The sequence below is a fragment of the Podarcis gaigeae genome, assembly GCF_964106915.1.
Source record: "Podarcis gaigeae genome assembly, chromosome: 10".
Taxonomy (NCBI): Eukaryota; Metazoa; Chordata; class Lepidosauria; order Squamata; family Lacertidae; genus Podarcis; species Podarcis gaigeae.
This window is the reverse complement of record NC_139686.1, coordinates 37,394,644-37,411,846: the sequence shown is the minus strand read 5'-3', so window position 1 is coordinate 37,411,846 and position 17,203 is coordinate 37,394,644.

The window sequence follows — 17,203 nt, the reverse complement described above, 5'->3', positions numbered from 1 at the left end:
AAAGCATATTCTCACCTTTACATGCAAATATTTTCCAACTAATTGAGGAAAACTTTTTTAAAATAATTAAGATACACATGTCCTGTTACAAAATACTCTTCAAACAGCGAGACGTTCCTGAGGTACTGTGCTTATGCACCTTTATTTTCCTTTGCAAGTTTTGCAATGGAGGCATTGTTGTGTTTTGCAACATTTGGGTGTATTGACTGTTGGAAGTTGAGGTGCAACTCGCCTTAGAAAAGAGAAGTTTGCATGGGCTTAAGACAGAGTGAGGGATATCCACATTCCTAAACTATCCCTGTACCTTTAACCTATCAGCTCACTTCTCTATCTCCTTGTTGTTCAGGCAGATACTGTATGTCTTTGCTTGCATCCTGTTTACAACTTCCTCCTCTCCCCACTTTTCTCTTGGAGCTAAAGATGAGAGGCCATCTTTAATTGTCACCTGAGAGAACACAGGTATATGCATGGCTGCTTTGTTCTTCTCTAGACTAGCTAGTTGGACTGGAACTAGAAACTTTTCTATCCATGTCATACATTTCCTACACAATAAACAACTTTACTTTCTTACCTGCAAGCAACTCTGTATGTCTGATTGCAACAGGCAAGGTCTACTCTCTAGCTAAATGCTGCTCACTCAGCACGCTAAAGGGCTTCAATAGGTAATGGACGCTGTTATCCCAGTATTTGCAAATATACAGGTTGAGCACACTGCTTAAACAATCATATAGACAGCTAAAGCTCATTGCTCCCATCTCAGATTTCCAGCAAGAGACATTTTCCACTTGCTCAGTCTCTTTAGGCAGTCAGCCTGGCCACACAAGAGCTGAACTCCTGAAGAGAGCTTCCTCCTCACTCAAAAACTGCAGTACCCCCTTTGTTCCCTTTTGCAGAATGAGAGCTCGATTGCATCATTCTTTGCTGCAGGGGATGTACATCTGTTTGGTTTTTTTTCCTGTCCAGAACATTGCAGAACAGTCTTGCACAAGAAGCATTCTGAATATTCTCTTGTTGGTAATTAGTGGTAACTCATTTATTTTTTAATTGTTGTTGCCTGCCTTGGGACTTCTTGATGAAAGGTGAGTAAAAGATCACCGCCACCACCACCATCATCATCACTGGTATTCAACTATGCTTTACTCAGAGTAGGCCCATTGAAATTAATGAACATGACTAAGTTAGGTCCATTAATTTCAGCAGGTCTGCTCTGAGTGAAATACCACTCAATAAGAACAATAATAGCTATGATCTGAACTACCATGATATTTCAGTTTGCTTTGCCTCTTATATTATGCTTGCCTTTTTTAAAAAAGAAAGAAGGTAAAACTAGAGTCAATATTGTTGCACAAACACCCAATCTCTAAACGGTGCAAGACTCCAGGGGTTCTAGGTGTTTATCCAGGATTTGGTTTCCTTTGAATAAGGGACAGTGTGTGTGTTTACAATATATGGTTTACTTACACATAAATACAACCTGATCCTACAATGGAGGGGCTCACAGCATTAACACCCCAGGAGGTCTTGCTTCTCCCATAGCCACAGCCTTGGATTCCAGCAGAAATCAAGCATGTACAGTGATACCTCAGGTTAAGACCTTAATTTGCTCTGGAGGTCTGTTCTTAACCTGAAACTGTTCTTAACCTGAGGTACCACTTTAGCTAATGGGGCCTCCCACTGCCACCACACAATTTCTGTTCTCATCCTGAAGCAAAGTTTTTAACCTGAGGCAATATTTCTGGGTTAGTGGAGTCTGTAACTTGAAGCATCTGTAACCTGAAGCGTCTGTAACCCGAGGTACCACTGTATCTCCCTCTTAGGTTTCTGCCTGCTTCTAGCCCAGCTCTCTCCTTCTAACTACCAGCCAGCTGAGGGAGGGGCTCACCCATTTGCCCTCTTAGAGAAAGCCACTTCCTTTGTTCCCCTAATGTCTGATACTGAGGGACTGCTAATTTACCAAGAAGCTGGCCTGGCTGTTCCAACAGTTGAATCCTTCCTGGATCCAAAGATTAGAAAGGACTTTGGCATACAGCCTAACTCCCCTCACCCACCCGCCACTCACAACACTATAAATAGCAGCTAGGATATCCGGCATCACATTTGAATTCACTGGAAGGGGATCCCCTGCTACATTCCAGATCTGGCATCTGCTGGGAATAGCCATCTTTACAAGTGCCTGCTGGGTCCCTAAAGGACAGGGCTCTTGTCCAAAATACCATTGAACACACAGAGATACAAGAGGATATCCCTTGGGAGGGGGAGACCCACAGCTTAGAATATTGGTATACTAATGAAGGACTACCTACAGTTATAAATATGATCTGCTCCTTTCTCCCATAAGCAACCATTCATAGTCTATGCTCACTTATTTAAAAAGCAACAATCATGGAGTCATTTAAAGAAAAGGCACAGCTAGCTCACCTCATAACTCAGGCAGTAGAGCAAGAGACTCAAACTCAGGGTTGTGCGTTCGAGACCCATGTTGCACAAAAGATTCCTGCATTGCAGGGGGCGGAATAGATGACCCTGATGGTCTCTTACAACTCTGCACTTCTATGATTCTATTGCACTGGCTGGGCACAGATAACCAGGACCATATGCAATAGCCTTCTCTCAGGAGGCCAAGCTGCTAGGTCATCAAAGAAAAGTGCCAATGTTTTCCATTAGGGAGCATTAACTGCTCACAACAGGAAAGGTAGTCTAGGATGAGTGCTCTTTGGTATACAGGAATCTGAATTCAGGACATCTCCTGAGTTTCAAGGGAGAGCAGTAAAAGCATCCCAGTTTCAGGGTTTTCTATAAAGCCTGGTTTATTGGAGTATATGGAGAAGGACCATTGCTCAGTAATATTGCATCTGCGTTGCAGGCACAAAGTCCAAGGTTCATTCCCTGACACTTTCAGGTACAGCTGGGGAAAGACTCCCTACCTGAAACCCTGGAGAGTCATTGCCAGTCAATGTAGACAATACTAATCTAGATAAACAGCTTCATATAATATCTACCTAATTGCAACTTTCTATTTGACGTCTGATGGGACGCAAGTGGCGCTGTGGGTAAAAGCCTCAGCGCCTAGGACTTGCCGATCGAAAGGTTGGCGGTTTGAATCCCCGCGGCGGGGTGCGCTCCCATCGCTCAGTCCCAGCGCCTGCCAACCTAGCAGTTCGAAAGCACCCCCGGGTGCAAGTAGATAAATAGGGACTAGCGGGAAGGTAAACAGCATTCTGTGTGCTGCGCTGGCTCACCAGATGCAGCTTTGTCATGCTGGCCACGTGACCCGGAAGTGTCTGCGGACAGCGCTGGCTCCCAGTCTATAGAGTGAGATGAGTGCACAACCCTAGAGTCTGGCAAGACTGGCCCGTACGGGCAGGGGTACCTTTACCTTTACCTATTTGACGTCTGGGGACACGGGTGGCACTGTGGGTTAAACCACAGAGCCTAGGACTTGCCGATCAGATGGTCGGCGGTTCGAATCCCCGTGACGGGGTGAGTTCTCATTGTTTGGTCCCTGCTCCTGCCAACCTACCAGTTCAAAAGCACGTCAAAGTGCAAGTAGATAAATAGGTACCGCTGTGGTGGGAAGGTAAACGGCGTTTCCGTGCGCTGCTCTGGTTTGCCAGAAGCGGCTTAGTCATGCTGGCCACATGACCCGGAAGCTGTACGCCAGCTCCCTCAGCCAATAAAGCGAGATGAGCGCTGCAACCCCAGAGTCGGCCACGACTGGACCTAATGGTCAGGGGTCCCTTTACCTTTTCCTATTTGATGTCTTCGTCAATGTGCCCCTTCATATGTACTTATACCTGCATGCCATGAAGTCCCAGTGACTTCAGAGGACCACTGTACTCAAGAGTGGATATTTTTGGAGTTATGATCTGTAGGCTCAATTCACTTGCATAAGGCTCGTTGAATTAAATGAATCTAAATTACAGAAAATCACAGCTATGCTTCCTCTTCGTTGCTGTGGGATCTGCAGGGCCAAAAAAAGCTTCTTTAGGATGGAGTTCTGTCAGCTTAATACATATAGTGCTGATCAGCTGTTATGGTGACAGCATGTCGCACGGATCTAAAAGAAGTAGGTGATTCTGTAGCCCATAAATTTTCCCTGTGTGTATTCAGTGCCTTGAGGTTTACACATGGGGATAAAATTGGTCTCATTGCTTTACTGATCCATTTCCGACAATTTTCACACACAGTGAATTGCTTCCTGCTAATTATTTTTGGCATTATTTTATACAGGGCTGTTACGTGCCACAGGGGATTTTTGTATAATTTTTCTTTAATCAGTGTCAGGCACAGTCATTTGAGTTTCTGAATAAGGACTTTGAATAGTAACGAGGGAGGCAGCTGTGGTATCTAGGGCTGTAATGCAATAATTAATCGCATTTTCATTATTAAAATTGCTCCTCTACTTCCACTAAGAAACCCTTTAATAGCCCTCATAATGTTCACTCTCCGTTGAATTTTGGAAAACAGGAGCACGCTCACCAGTCTTTCCGTTCTGAGAGCACCAGGCAATATTGCTCAGCTCAGGTTGTATTAAACCGATTCCTAGCTTATTTTCTTGAACAACATGGCACTTAAAACTTCCCATCTAAAACATTTAAATTAAGAACTGCGTCTTGTGAAGTGAGGGCATGCCTGGAAAATGAATGATTGGAAATTTTATTTTTAAATGTTTTGGAAATAGGAATAGTTTGGTTGTTTCTACAGTGACCTTTGCATATATGAAAACCTAGCCCTGTGTAGAACTCCACTTCTTTCTATATTGTCTCACAAAAGAAAGCCATAAAATGCTTAGCAGATAGTTCATTAAAAGCATTCACTATGATCCACATAACTCCTTTAGGAGGGCCCAGGAGAGGCAGGTTCACAGAGGCATCTCTTGGGATCCGGCCTTGGAATACCAATAGCTATGCATGTATGACATATATATAATTTGTTTTTATAAAGAACCACAGCATATAATATAACAATACATGACACTTTCTTCCTTGGCCATTTCCTTATTTCACTTTTATTCCATCTTTGTTCCATCACAGAATCCCAAGTAGGTGATTTTCAGGAGATATCCCATCCAGACACTGACCAGACCCAGGCCTGCTTATGTTTAGTAAAGTAGCAGCCACAGGTGCTTTCAGAACATACCCTAATTTCAAATAGGTCCAAGAGAAGGAACTTTGGAAATTGCTGAGGAGATACCCTTTCTGAAACCTTCACTAAGCAAAGCTGAAACTATTCTTCTGGCTTCAAAACAAACAAACAAAAATTCCTTCCAGTAGCACCTTAAAGACCAACTAAGTTAGTTCTTGGTATGAGCTTTCGTGTGCATGCACACTTCTTCAGATACTTCTTCTTTTCGTGTGCATGCACACTTCTTCAGATACTTCTTCTGCTTCTGGCTTCAGGTACACTGCAGCTGCTTTAAATAGGACAAGAGTAACAAAGGTAGATGCCAGGCCACCTGTTTTTCCATTTCCCTTCCTACTTTGCCACCCAAGATTAAAAAACACACACTGAACACCTGTCTTCTGATTTTCCTGAGCCCCAGTGAAGGGAACACATGAACCTTTAACTTGATATCAGTGCAGCAGAGTTAAATATTGCTGGCTGCCAATCTGTTGTTTCTATTGTTCTCCTCCGTCAGGGCTGGTGGGGAAACCAATGCAATCCCAACAGTTCCTGTGATAATTTTTCTGGCACCGTTGCCAAGTCATTTTGGAAGGCTCCAGGTTGACATTGCAATTTCCGCTGGCAAACCTTCCCTTCCAGTTTCTCCATTTGCTCACTGCAGGTTACACGGCTGGCTTTCTGCTCGCTGTACGTTGTCAGAACAATTTCACAACCCCTTTCCTTCAATTACCAAGTGTGGCTACGGCACAGATGTCACCAGCTGCCACACAGACCGAATATCGCCCACACATGCTTGCAAGTTCTTCCTGTGCAGAAATAATTCGTCTTCAGGTCTGAAAGATTTGGGGGGGGGGGCAAGAACCAATTGATCTTGGTTTCCTGTGTAACCAAGGTACATGTGATTGGCCTCTCAATGTAACATTAACAATAGACATAACAGTGCCTCTTACACGTAACATGAAATAAAAAATGAGAAGCAATAGGTAATAGTTCTTAGTTATCAAGAGCTATGATTAAAGGTTTAATGGATCATTAAGGATGTCAGCCTAGCCCCCTTTAGGAAGAGGTCCTACTATATGTCTGTTAAAGATGGGGAACTTGAATCTTAAGGAAGTGCTCCAGCAGTAAGTGAGCTGAGGGAGGCATTCATTTACTTCCTTTTCAAAGTGGCCCTTCTTCAGCTCTTGAAGTGGTCTACAAAAGCCTCTGATCCACTTTCATGCAAGCTGGGAAAGCTCAGAAGAGGAATGACATTTGCATGTGGCTTTCAAGTACACCAAAATACATTCCAATCAAGTTCCACTACCCTGGGGAGAAAAAAAAAGATCTCAGAAGATGTGAACCAGTGGGATAAAAACGATGACATGTGGAAAGATTTTGAGATGCAAAAATAAAATAAAATAATGCCTGAAGCTACACAAATACCATAATTGAAGCCTGCAGTACTTGGGTGCTGTAGAGGAAGGCTCGTCATCCTCGGTGATGGCCGAACATCGCTAAAGCAGTTACACCCAAAGTTGGAACAGATGTAATGAGAACTGTGGATTCTAAAGTGGACTCCATGTTTCAATCTAGTTCATGATCGATCAGGCTCTGATCATGCAAATCAGCTCTGGAAGCCAATTGCCATGAGCTTCCTCCTCCACACCTCTGGGTAATGTGATGAGGGGATAGATAACACGTTTGGGACTGCTTGGGCAACTGGATGGGTTTTCTCTCATATAAATGGTAAGCTGCATTACAGGGAGTCTTCCCATTCATGATTTTCGTTCTGCAGCTGGTCAGGTCCATTTGTTAGTGCTGACCTCCCAATGCCACATGAGTCTTATGCAAAGAATGTTGCTAGGCCCGTTTCTTTGTCCTGGTGACGTGTAGCATGGAAGCATGTTAGCTATCTCCAACATGGAAATTCTGTCCTCGGTTACACCTGTTCAGCACTTCACACGGCCTTCAGAGGGGTTTCCTGGATTTAAAGAAGAGAGGAATTTAGCCGTGTAACTCTAGGCTATGTGCACCACAGAGAAGCCCCATCAGTTCTTGTCAGTGCTATTTTTGCAGCTATCCTCATCTGAGGTATTCAGTCAGCAGGGGACAAGGTCATTACAGTTTGGCAGCAGCACAGTGGGGAACACGCAGTTGTGAGAGGGCAGAGTGTGGAACGAAGACCTGGGAGATGAGGGTTCAAATCCCCACTCAGCCATGATGCCCATTGGGTGACCTCAGGCCAGTCACTGCCTCTCAGCCTAACCTACCTTGCCAAATTATTGTGAGAATACAACACAGAAAGGGAGAACATTAAGCTGCTTGCAGATAAGGTGGGATATAAATGTAATAATTAAAAAAAACAAAAACCTATGTATCACCTTCATATCCTGCTCTATCTACAAAAAGTTCAGGACATACAGCATCGTTCCCCACCACTTTGGGCCACTTTGGCCATTTTGTTATCTCGGGGACAATCTGAGCAATAGTTAGCCTCATTTTATTTTTGTAAGAAATCTTTTTGTCTTGTTTCAGTACGACTTCCTCTCTTGCAACATCCCTCCCATGCTGTTGCTTTGTTGCCAGACTCTTTAAATCACCAAGTTACATCTCTTTTGCTGACTTGTAGCCAAATCAAACAAGGGAGAAGCATGCTCTGTTTCTTCAACTCAGGTCATAAATTGCTACATAGGGAAACTGTCTGTTTATTTTCTCTCTCTCTTTCACTTCCTCTGTTCCAGTCCTAGGCCTACACCATAACTGCAATTAGCTCTACTGCATAAGCCATGGTTAGCAAAGGAGAAGGAGGAGGAGAATTAACTCTTTGGGGGATTACGTAAAATACTGGTTCTAAAACAGATAGGCAGACAGAAAACTAGAAAAATAAACCAGGTGATGTGCTGCCATTAATACAGTGATGACGAATGTGTGCCCCTGCAGATGTTGTTGGACCCCAACATCCACCAGCTCCAGCCAGCTTGGCCAATGGTCAGGGATGATGGGAGTTGTAGTCCAGCAACACCTGGAGTGCTGCGGGTTCTCCTTCCATGCATTAATGCAAAACTTTCTATCCTATTCAGCTAAGATGAATCCAAAGGAGAGTCTTACTTATAAAGTGAGGGAGAGTTCTCCTGTGCACTTAATGGTAATTAAAAAGATATACTATACATTTAAATTCCTCTTAACGGTTGAAAATAAAAGTTTAAACTCAAACTAGAAAGTGACCACTTGGCTACAGCAAAACTTTGCATTTTGGGTCGGATTCCTTTGTTATGTTTCCCCTCCATCTTGTTTTCAGTCACACAGGACAGCATCCAGTGTTCTGGCTGTGTTTGCAGATAGTTCATTCACAAACTCCTTCCAGGAGCAGAACTCTCCTTTAGGGTGCTTGGCCGTGTGTCCTTCTTTGGAGATAGAGAAGGAAGATCAGGGGCCTTGAAGCCACCCATTAACAGTTAGCACCTGGGCAGCAGACGGATGCAGCTGCCCAGGTCTTCAGGTCTCCCCCACTATGGTGTACTACATTTCTATTTAAACTATTATGATTTATTTATTTTCTAAACTCAGTTCTATACACAAATTAGCATGCGCAAAGGTTATGCAGATCTGTGGCCTTTATTTTTAGTGATACATTTCCTCTTTTTTGATGATGTACAAGTGATCACCTACTTTTCTTTGGTTCACTGGTGGAAAACATAGGAAACCATCCCCCCTGCCTATTGATGCACGTAAAGTTGTGGTGCAAAAGTAAGGACAGGCCAACTTCTTTACATAAGTTTTAAAAAGCTGCCTTATACCAAGTCAGACTACTGGTCCAGCTAGCTCAGTACAGCTGTACCTTGGAAGTCGAACAGAATCCATTCCGGAAGTCCGTTTGACTCCTGCAGCCATTCAGAAGCCCCGTTGGACATTCAGATTCCAAAGAACATTCGCAAACCGGAACACTCACGTCCAGGTTTGCGGCATTCGGGAGCCAGAATGTCTGAGTACCAAGGCGTTTGGAATCCAAGGTACGACCGTATTGTCTACACTTGACTGGCAGAGATTATCTCCAAATCCTCCCTGGAGATGCTGGGATTTGAACTTGGAACCCTCTGCATGCAAAGCAGATTCTCCACCCCTGACCTACAGCTCTTCCATTTTCAAAACCACGCAGGACCTCACCCACACCTCTCTTGGCTCTCTGGTACTTCTCGCATACACAACTGTGCAAAGCTCTTTTTAAATAAAAGTGGCCTAGTTTGTCAAAACCCTTCCTTGCCACATCCTCTCTCATTTGGCATATTGGCATATTGCCGTTGCCAGGCAATAATGGCCATCCTAATCAATGTTAAGCCCGAAGCCCTTCTGATGGCTGCGTCGCTTGGTGGTTTATTTTTAGATCCTTCTAAAAAACAGCAGGGAAGTTTATGGTTCTATATAGACCAAGCAGCATGCTTGCCTGGGCTGTTGCATATTTAATGTCTGAGCGAACAAAGATTATTCAAGTTTCTTGGGGAGTTTAAAATATTTATGTGACTATGGAAGTCTTTAGGTCAGAATCACTACCACTAAAAGTAAATGTATTGCAGCCATTGGTGTTTACGGTTCTTTCACTACGGGCTGCTGCATTACTCATCCTGCTCAATTATTTAGCTCCAGATAATTTAGAGAATTGGAAGTCCTCACTAAAAGCACATTTTTTAACATAGGGCATAAGCACAGACGATGTCCTACACCATGCCCTCTGTTTCTCCAATGAAAATAGGGACGTCTTAAGGGACATTCCAGGATCAAAACAGAAACTGGGATGGCATCTGTAAATCCAGGACTGTCCCTGGAAAATAGGGACACTTGGAGGGTCTGCTACACAGACATACACACTGGTTATTGTGTCTGTAGGGAGAACTTCCAGAGATACCTCCTGGAATCTACAACCTTGCCTTTAAGCAACAGCAGTTCACTTTCTAAGTACAGTGGTACCTCAGGTTACATACACTTCAGGTTACATACGCTTCAGGTTACAGACTCCACTAACCCAGAAATATTACCTCGGGTTAAGAACTCTGCTTCAGGATGAGAACAGAAATTGTGCTGCCACGGTGCAGCGGCTGCGGAAGGCCCCATTAGCTAAAGTGGTGCTTCAGGTTAAGAACAGTTTCAGGTTAAGAACAGACCTCCAGAATGAATTAAGTTCTTAACCTGAGGTACCACTGTAGAAGGCACAGGGAAGATGAGGCATTCTTTTCTGCCCCTCCCCCCCCAAAAAATAATACTGTTTACAATGGAGTTTGCGGAAGCAATCTGCAGACCTGGGAGCAGAGCTTGCCTGAGACATTTTCAATTTTGAGTGTCTGGATCTCCACAGATTCTATTGGGAATCTTAGGGTCTGACTGAGATGAAAGCTTGTCTGGTGAGCGACCATCTCCATGAGAACTCAGGCCTCAAAGTTCTCTTCAAGCGGAGAAGGGAATTGAGTTCTGCAATACCAATTACTCTGACTGGCAGGAGACAAAATAGGGCATCTGCATTACACCTGGCTAAAAAATTCCTTCCAGTAGCACCTTAAAGAGCAACTAAGTTAGTTCTTGGTATGAGCTTTCGTGTGCATGCACACTTCTTCAGACACACTTCTTCAGATACTTCTTCAGTATCTGAAGAAGTGTGCATGCACACGAAAGCTCATACCAAGAACTAACTTAGTTGGTCTTTAAGGTGCTACTGGAAGGAATTTTTTTGTTTTGACTATGGCAGACCAACACGGCTACCTATCTGTAACCTGGCTAAAAGATCAGGAGTTTGGATTTCTGTCTTCAGTTGGTCAAGAGGGCAGACAATGCCTTCTGCTTACTGAATCTTAGGTTCTGGTTTCAGCCACTGACATCAGCAACTATCAGCTGGGAAGCACACATTACACACCCTCCAAAATTTCTCTGATGAAAATAGAGACATCCCATTCCATAATGAACATTTTACTATTTATACCCCACACATCTTACTTGGTTGCCCCAGCCACTCTGGGTGGCTTCCAACATATATAAAAACATAATAAAACATTAAACATTTAAAAAAAACTTCCCTATACAGGATTGCCTTCAGACGGCACAGGAGTTGTATAATTACATACCCTCCAACATTTCTCAAATGAAAATAGGGAAAAGTGGGACATTCCAGGATCAAATCACAAAGTGGGATGGCTTTTCTAAATCAGCGACATGCCTGGAAAATAGGGACACTTAGAGGATCTGACATTATCTGGGGGAAAGGCCCATAGCTCAGAGGTCAAACATATTATCCCTGCTGCATTGCCTCTGTATTCCTTCTGTAATTCACTTAATTCCTTCCCCCCCCCCCTTAAAATAAACACCCCAATGTTCTTTATAATGCAGACTCTACATCTTCTACTGCTTTGTAATTCAGTGCTCTAAATCCCCTGGGACTCCATTCATGCACAATAAATATTCTGCAAAATTCAGGTGCCATATACTTAAAGTCATCTTTTCTTGAGAGCTGAAAGACAATGTTTTAAAAGTAAGCTTGAACAAAAATGCTGTGACATGGCAGAGACAAATTCATTTATTCTGGCCCGAGCTTCGGCAGACTGAGCTGCGGAGACGTGATTAGCCTTACATCCTTAGTTCGTTGCTTCATGGGCACCACGTAGGAATTGGAAACATCTCTACTCCCAAAGATAACCCTGCCATGGATAATGCCTCTCTCTGACTGTCCTGACCTCCTTGGATATGCAATATTTATGGCTAAGCATTATAATTCAATGTCAAGGCAATATCCATGCTGGGTAGAGCTCTGCTAACTTCTGTGGGGTGATTCATTCACTTGGTGAGTCAGCCGTGCATAACATTAATTGCCAAGTAATAATGTGTTCTGCTTTAACACTCCATGAAAATTTACTTCCTTGGTACCCTTCACTTTTCTTTTCCTTTTTGCCAACCAACACACCATGCTACATAGTTTCTGTTCCTGTTTTTCCCCCACTTAAGCTTATAGAAACAGAAAATATGAAGAGCAAATGAATACATTGTGCATCTATTGTAACTATCCATTGTCACACAACCAGGTTGCTTGAATATAAAAAGAGGTCTGGCTCGCAATTGCAGGGTACAGAACATGGTTTATCTGTATGGAATTACCAGGTGCAATAGCACCATTGATTTCAATGGGAACTGCCTGCAACGAAATCTGAACTTAGTGCACTGTATTCCACTGAAAAGCATGGCATTTGGGGGACATGAAGGTTCTTTGTTGTTGTGACAACCCATTCACACATGGAAATCTTCAAGTAATGAACAGGCATGTGTGAACCAGTTCATATTTTCAGGTACACACGCTATCACAGATATGCAATCATAACATGCACAGAAATATGCATGAATAGAAACCTGATGAACTATGGTGGCATTCTCTTACCTGTTCCTGGGTGTGTGTTTTTTGTTAAACTTTGCTAAACTTTGTCCCTCTCCCTGCAAGCTTTTGCCCACCAGTGTCTTTCTCCAATCTCATGCAAATACTAATTGCATAGTTTGCCATTTCTAATCCCAAATTATGAAGAAACAAGCACTATCAGCTTTCTGATGTTGCACAGTTATTATTATTTTCTTTAAAAAATAATAATTCAATTTTCAATAATTTACAAATGCAGATCTTACAATCGCATATTTCCAATACAAATACAAATCAGACTTCCCTCCCCCTTTTGTAGTTTCTTCTTATTTAAATTTTTAACACTGCATTTTTCACTTTACTCCATTTTTTAGTTATTCTACAATTAAGCTTTATCTGCAAACATCTTTAATTTATAAGATTTCTATCACACTGTTATTCCTTTTATGTCTGCATTGTCTCTTATTCTTTTGCTGAACAGTTATTCTTATTGCTGTTCTTGGGCACAGAATTTGGGCAATTCAGTTTTTGAAACATGGAGGTTTACATGCCAAATTCTCAAACTCCTGGTGTTGGAAGCAAAGAATTTACTTGCTGCTGTTTAATTTAGACACGTAAGGGAGAATAATGAAATAGGAAAGTCAGTGCAGTTCCCATTTTAAACCATAAATCTTAACGGTGTCCAAACTCAGGAAATTTTGACTTGTTTAAACTATGGTTAGTAAGAACAAACCAAGATCCTATGAAGAAAGCATTGTTTCTGAGAGTGATTCCCCCACCCCATTCCTGCTTCCTTTTTAACTTCGTGTCTCTATCTGTAGGGAATACGATCCTGCCTTTTCCAAGCTTTCTCAATTTTATGTTTGGCGTTCTTTCTCCCATAACACAGGAAACGGAGCTAAAGTTTCACATTGTTAGCCAAAGCCAGAGTCCTCACCAGCTTCTTTTTTCTGGCATGAATGAAGACGAAAACCATCACAACTAGGAAATGCAAAACACCTCTGACTTCGTTCCTTTCTGGGGATGTGAACCTGATCCTAGGAAAGCACATGGAGATTTGGTCGCTAACCTTGATGTGGAGCAGATAAAAGTCCAGAGAGAGCCAGGTTGCTTCTCACAAAGTGCAGCATGCTGAAATTCCAGACATGCCTGTAACTCTATAAGCAGTCTAAACTTTTTTCAGATATGTTTTGTGGCCTTCTCTCACTGGAGAGCATGGTGCATTATCACTTTGAATTCCATTCTCTGTCTGTTTTTCATCCTTGGAACTGTGCTACAGAAAGCCCAGTTCCCACATTCTGGATGCTAGCAACATCCATTTCCCCATGCGACAGCAATAGAACTTGCTCCTGAATCCAACAGGAAAGGAAGGAGCTGTTACCATAAAGCACCAATGCTGCAGCAAGCAAAGGCTCTAGCAGCTCAGTCAGCTGCAGGTGGCTGCAAAGCCAAACAGGATGTTTGTGACTGTTGCCATGGGAACAAAGGGGCAGTCCATTCTGTACTGAGCACCGGATGTTAGCTCAGTGTGTGTGTCATATGACCCGTACTGGAAGTACATGGGTGGAGATTAATTCTCACTGCTGTGGAGTGCAGACATGTTTCTCTGTACTGATGTAAGAGACAGAAATAAAGGATGTAAATAGATTTCTGTCTGCTTCTTTCCCCTCCCTGGGGATACCAAAGGGGAGAGAGAATGAACGGTGTGTTCTTCTCACACATCTGGGAAGAATCGCCAAGACCTCGCCTGCTTATCTGCCGGGAGTAGCAGCGGGGAGGTCGACAAGGAATATCTGCCGGTGCCTACGCTGTGGCACATTCCTCTGACCCAGGCAGAATTCCAACAGGAGCAGGCAGGAGCGGTTTGGCACCATCCACCAGCACTCTGTGCATTCTCGCTAAACCATGGTTAAATTTAAACTATAGTTTACTGTCATACGTGAGCTATATAGTGAAGCCCTTTACTAGTTGCTTTCCACTGGAAAGTTTATAACAGAATCCTAGAATTTAAGAATCATGTCTATCTCAAACCAAGTGCCAATCATTCTGTAGCCAAAATGGCAACATCCAACATGCACGTTCCTGGGAACCCCAAAGTTTGTAGAACTAGATATATGAAAAAACCCTAAGGAGGGGACTCCCCAAAGTAGCCCACTGAGACTTTTCAACCACTAGGGAGAAAACAAAAGCACAGTGGGGTGGAGTGGGTGGAACACAGTATCCTGGAAGGACATATTGCTAGATAGCTTGAATCCTGAACAGAACAACTCTGGTCTGCAACATTTCATTGTCAATCCCACTTGTACTTTTCTATTTACCAAGGCCATTGCCAAAAATCGAGCGGTAACATTTTATTTATTTTTTTCTGCCACAACATTTAATCTTGTTTTATCTTAGGATTTGTTATTTTCTGTCCTTTATATTGGTGCTTTAAATTGTGTACACCACTTTGATTCATTTTATTATCAAAGCAGCCTTTGAACATTGCGATTATTTTAGCAACCAGAATAATGTGAGCCGGGAGTATAAAACCTAATCTCTCCAGATGCAGTTGGACTCCAACTCCCATCAGCCTCAGCCAGCTTAGCCAATATCAGGAATGAGGACAGCTGTAGTCCAGCAGTATCCAAAGGGCTGCAAGTTTCCCATTCCAGAATTAAGAGACCCAATGGAGGGTAAAAAAATTATCTAGAAATACTTTTGTGATCTGAGCGGCCTATCTATCACCCCATGATACAGGGGTTTCCATCATGGGGTAGTGAAGTGCTTAGCAATTAAGTCATAAAGGGAAAACAAGATACAGCTTGTATGAGCAGAGGTCTGTTGATTGTGATATCCTACCTATTTCATCTCATTTTCCCAAAATGAGTAGATGGATGAGCCTTGACTATTTCCTATAATGTTATTCTTGGGAGTCAGGTCAATCAGTAAAGTTATTTGGAGGTTTTTAAACAGAGGTTGGATGACCGTCTGTCATGGATGCTTTAGATGAGATTCCTGCATTGCAGGAGGTTAAACTAGATTGCTCTCAGGATCTCTTCCAGCTCTACAATTCTTTAATTCTGGCTGAATCAGTATTAGAATACAGAATGGACAACGTTAATGTCACCTTTTTGTTGGATGAGAAATCGGAGAATACATCATGGGTGAGAATTGGGAATTCAGGAAAGGAACTCAGGAAACGAGTGTAACTATCACCGCAAAACATTTGCAGTTAGCTAGTTAATATGTACAACGCTTACATATGTAAACGGTCTCTTGGCAATTCTTGAAGAGAAACATACAGAAGTGGAAGTGTCAGGTACTTTCAGATCAGGTACTTTTGCTGCCAGGATTTAAACATCCTGCTTACTGTATCTCATGTGAGACCTTGCTTTATGTTCTCTCAATCCACTCTGCTCACTTCAGGTTTTCAAAAATGAATCCTGCTGACTTTCTTTCATTGTTTCCCAGGCTTGGTGGATGACTCATCCCACAAAAATAATCCCTGAGACTTTCATGGAAGCACTTTTGCTCTCCCACCAGCTTAGTAGGGGAAAACGCATAAAGCCATTATGTTTCCTGATCTAGGACAACCTATTTCCTGCCGTGTGCCTAACACAGGATTAGTCTGGCTGACCACCTTTGGTCCAATGTCACAGGAAGCTGTGGAAGTTAAGGGATTCTGCCTGAAAAGGAACTTGCTGACATAAAAAGCAGCCCACCAAGGAGTCCTTGGTTTGCAGTCACCAGGTTTCCTCTTCACTCTGATGAACGGCCTGTCTCACTGAGCCATCCCAACAGCTGCACATTGCCCAGCTCTGTTTCCCTACCTGTTACTTGATTATTTCATTGTTGTGGGGGGTGAGTTTCTTTCCTGTCGTGAAACTAGACCAGAAATGGGCCTCATGTGAGGACATGGGGAGGGAGAGAAGATTGTGTTTTATAAAGTCAATTCCACATATACACACTCTAAAAAGGTAAAGGTAAAGGACCCCTGACAGTTAAGTCCAGTCGTGAACGACTCTGGGGTTGCGTCGCACATCTCGCTTTATTGGCCGAGGGAGCCGGCGTACAGCTTCCGGGTCATGTGGCCAGCATGACTAAGCCGCTTCTGGCATAACCAGAGCAGTGCACGGAAACACCATTTACCTTCCCACCGTGGCGGTACCTATTTATCTACTTGCACTTTTTGGGGTGCTTTCAAACTGCTAGGTTGGCAGGAGCTGGGACTGAGCAACAGGAGCTCTACCTGACCCCATATTGGTCTCCTCACCCCATGCCCAAAACTCCTCCAAATGCCAATGGAGTGTCAAAAGGTGGAAATGTCACTGTACTTGAAACAGGGGGGAAAGAAAGATTAGGATCAAATAGGGCCTTTCTTTGTTTCTTAGGATGACCACTTATGCATCAGCAAAGAAAGTATCCCGCCAGCATACCTTGAAAAGGCAAGTGAATTTTTACTGACAATCCTTCTGCTTTCAAGGTCAGTGACCAAGCAACTGGATAAAAGCAGTATGGCTTTTAGAGAAAGGGTTGTCTTCTTACCCCTCTTAGGAGCATTCAGAATTTTAAAACAAGCACATGAAATCAGACCAGATGACTCAGAGTTACAACTGTAAATCATGCTCCATTGAAACTGAATGCCCCCAACAAATGCCCCCCATTTGTTTTTTGTTCCTTCTGAATACCTTGAAATGCAGGAGCACACTGGGAGATTTCTTTTCCTTTTGTTTT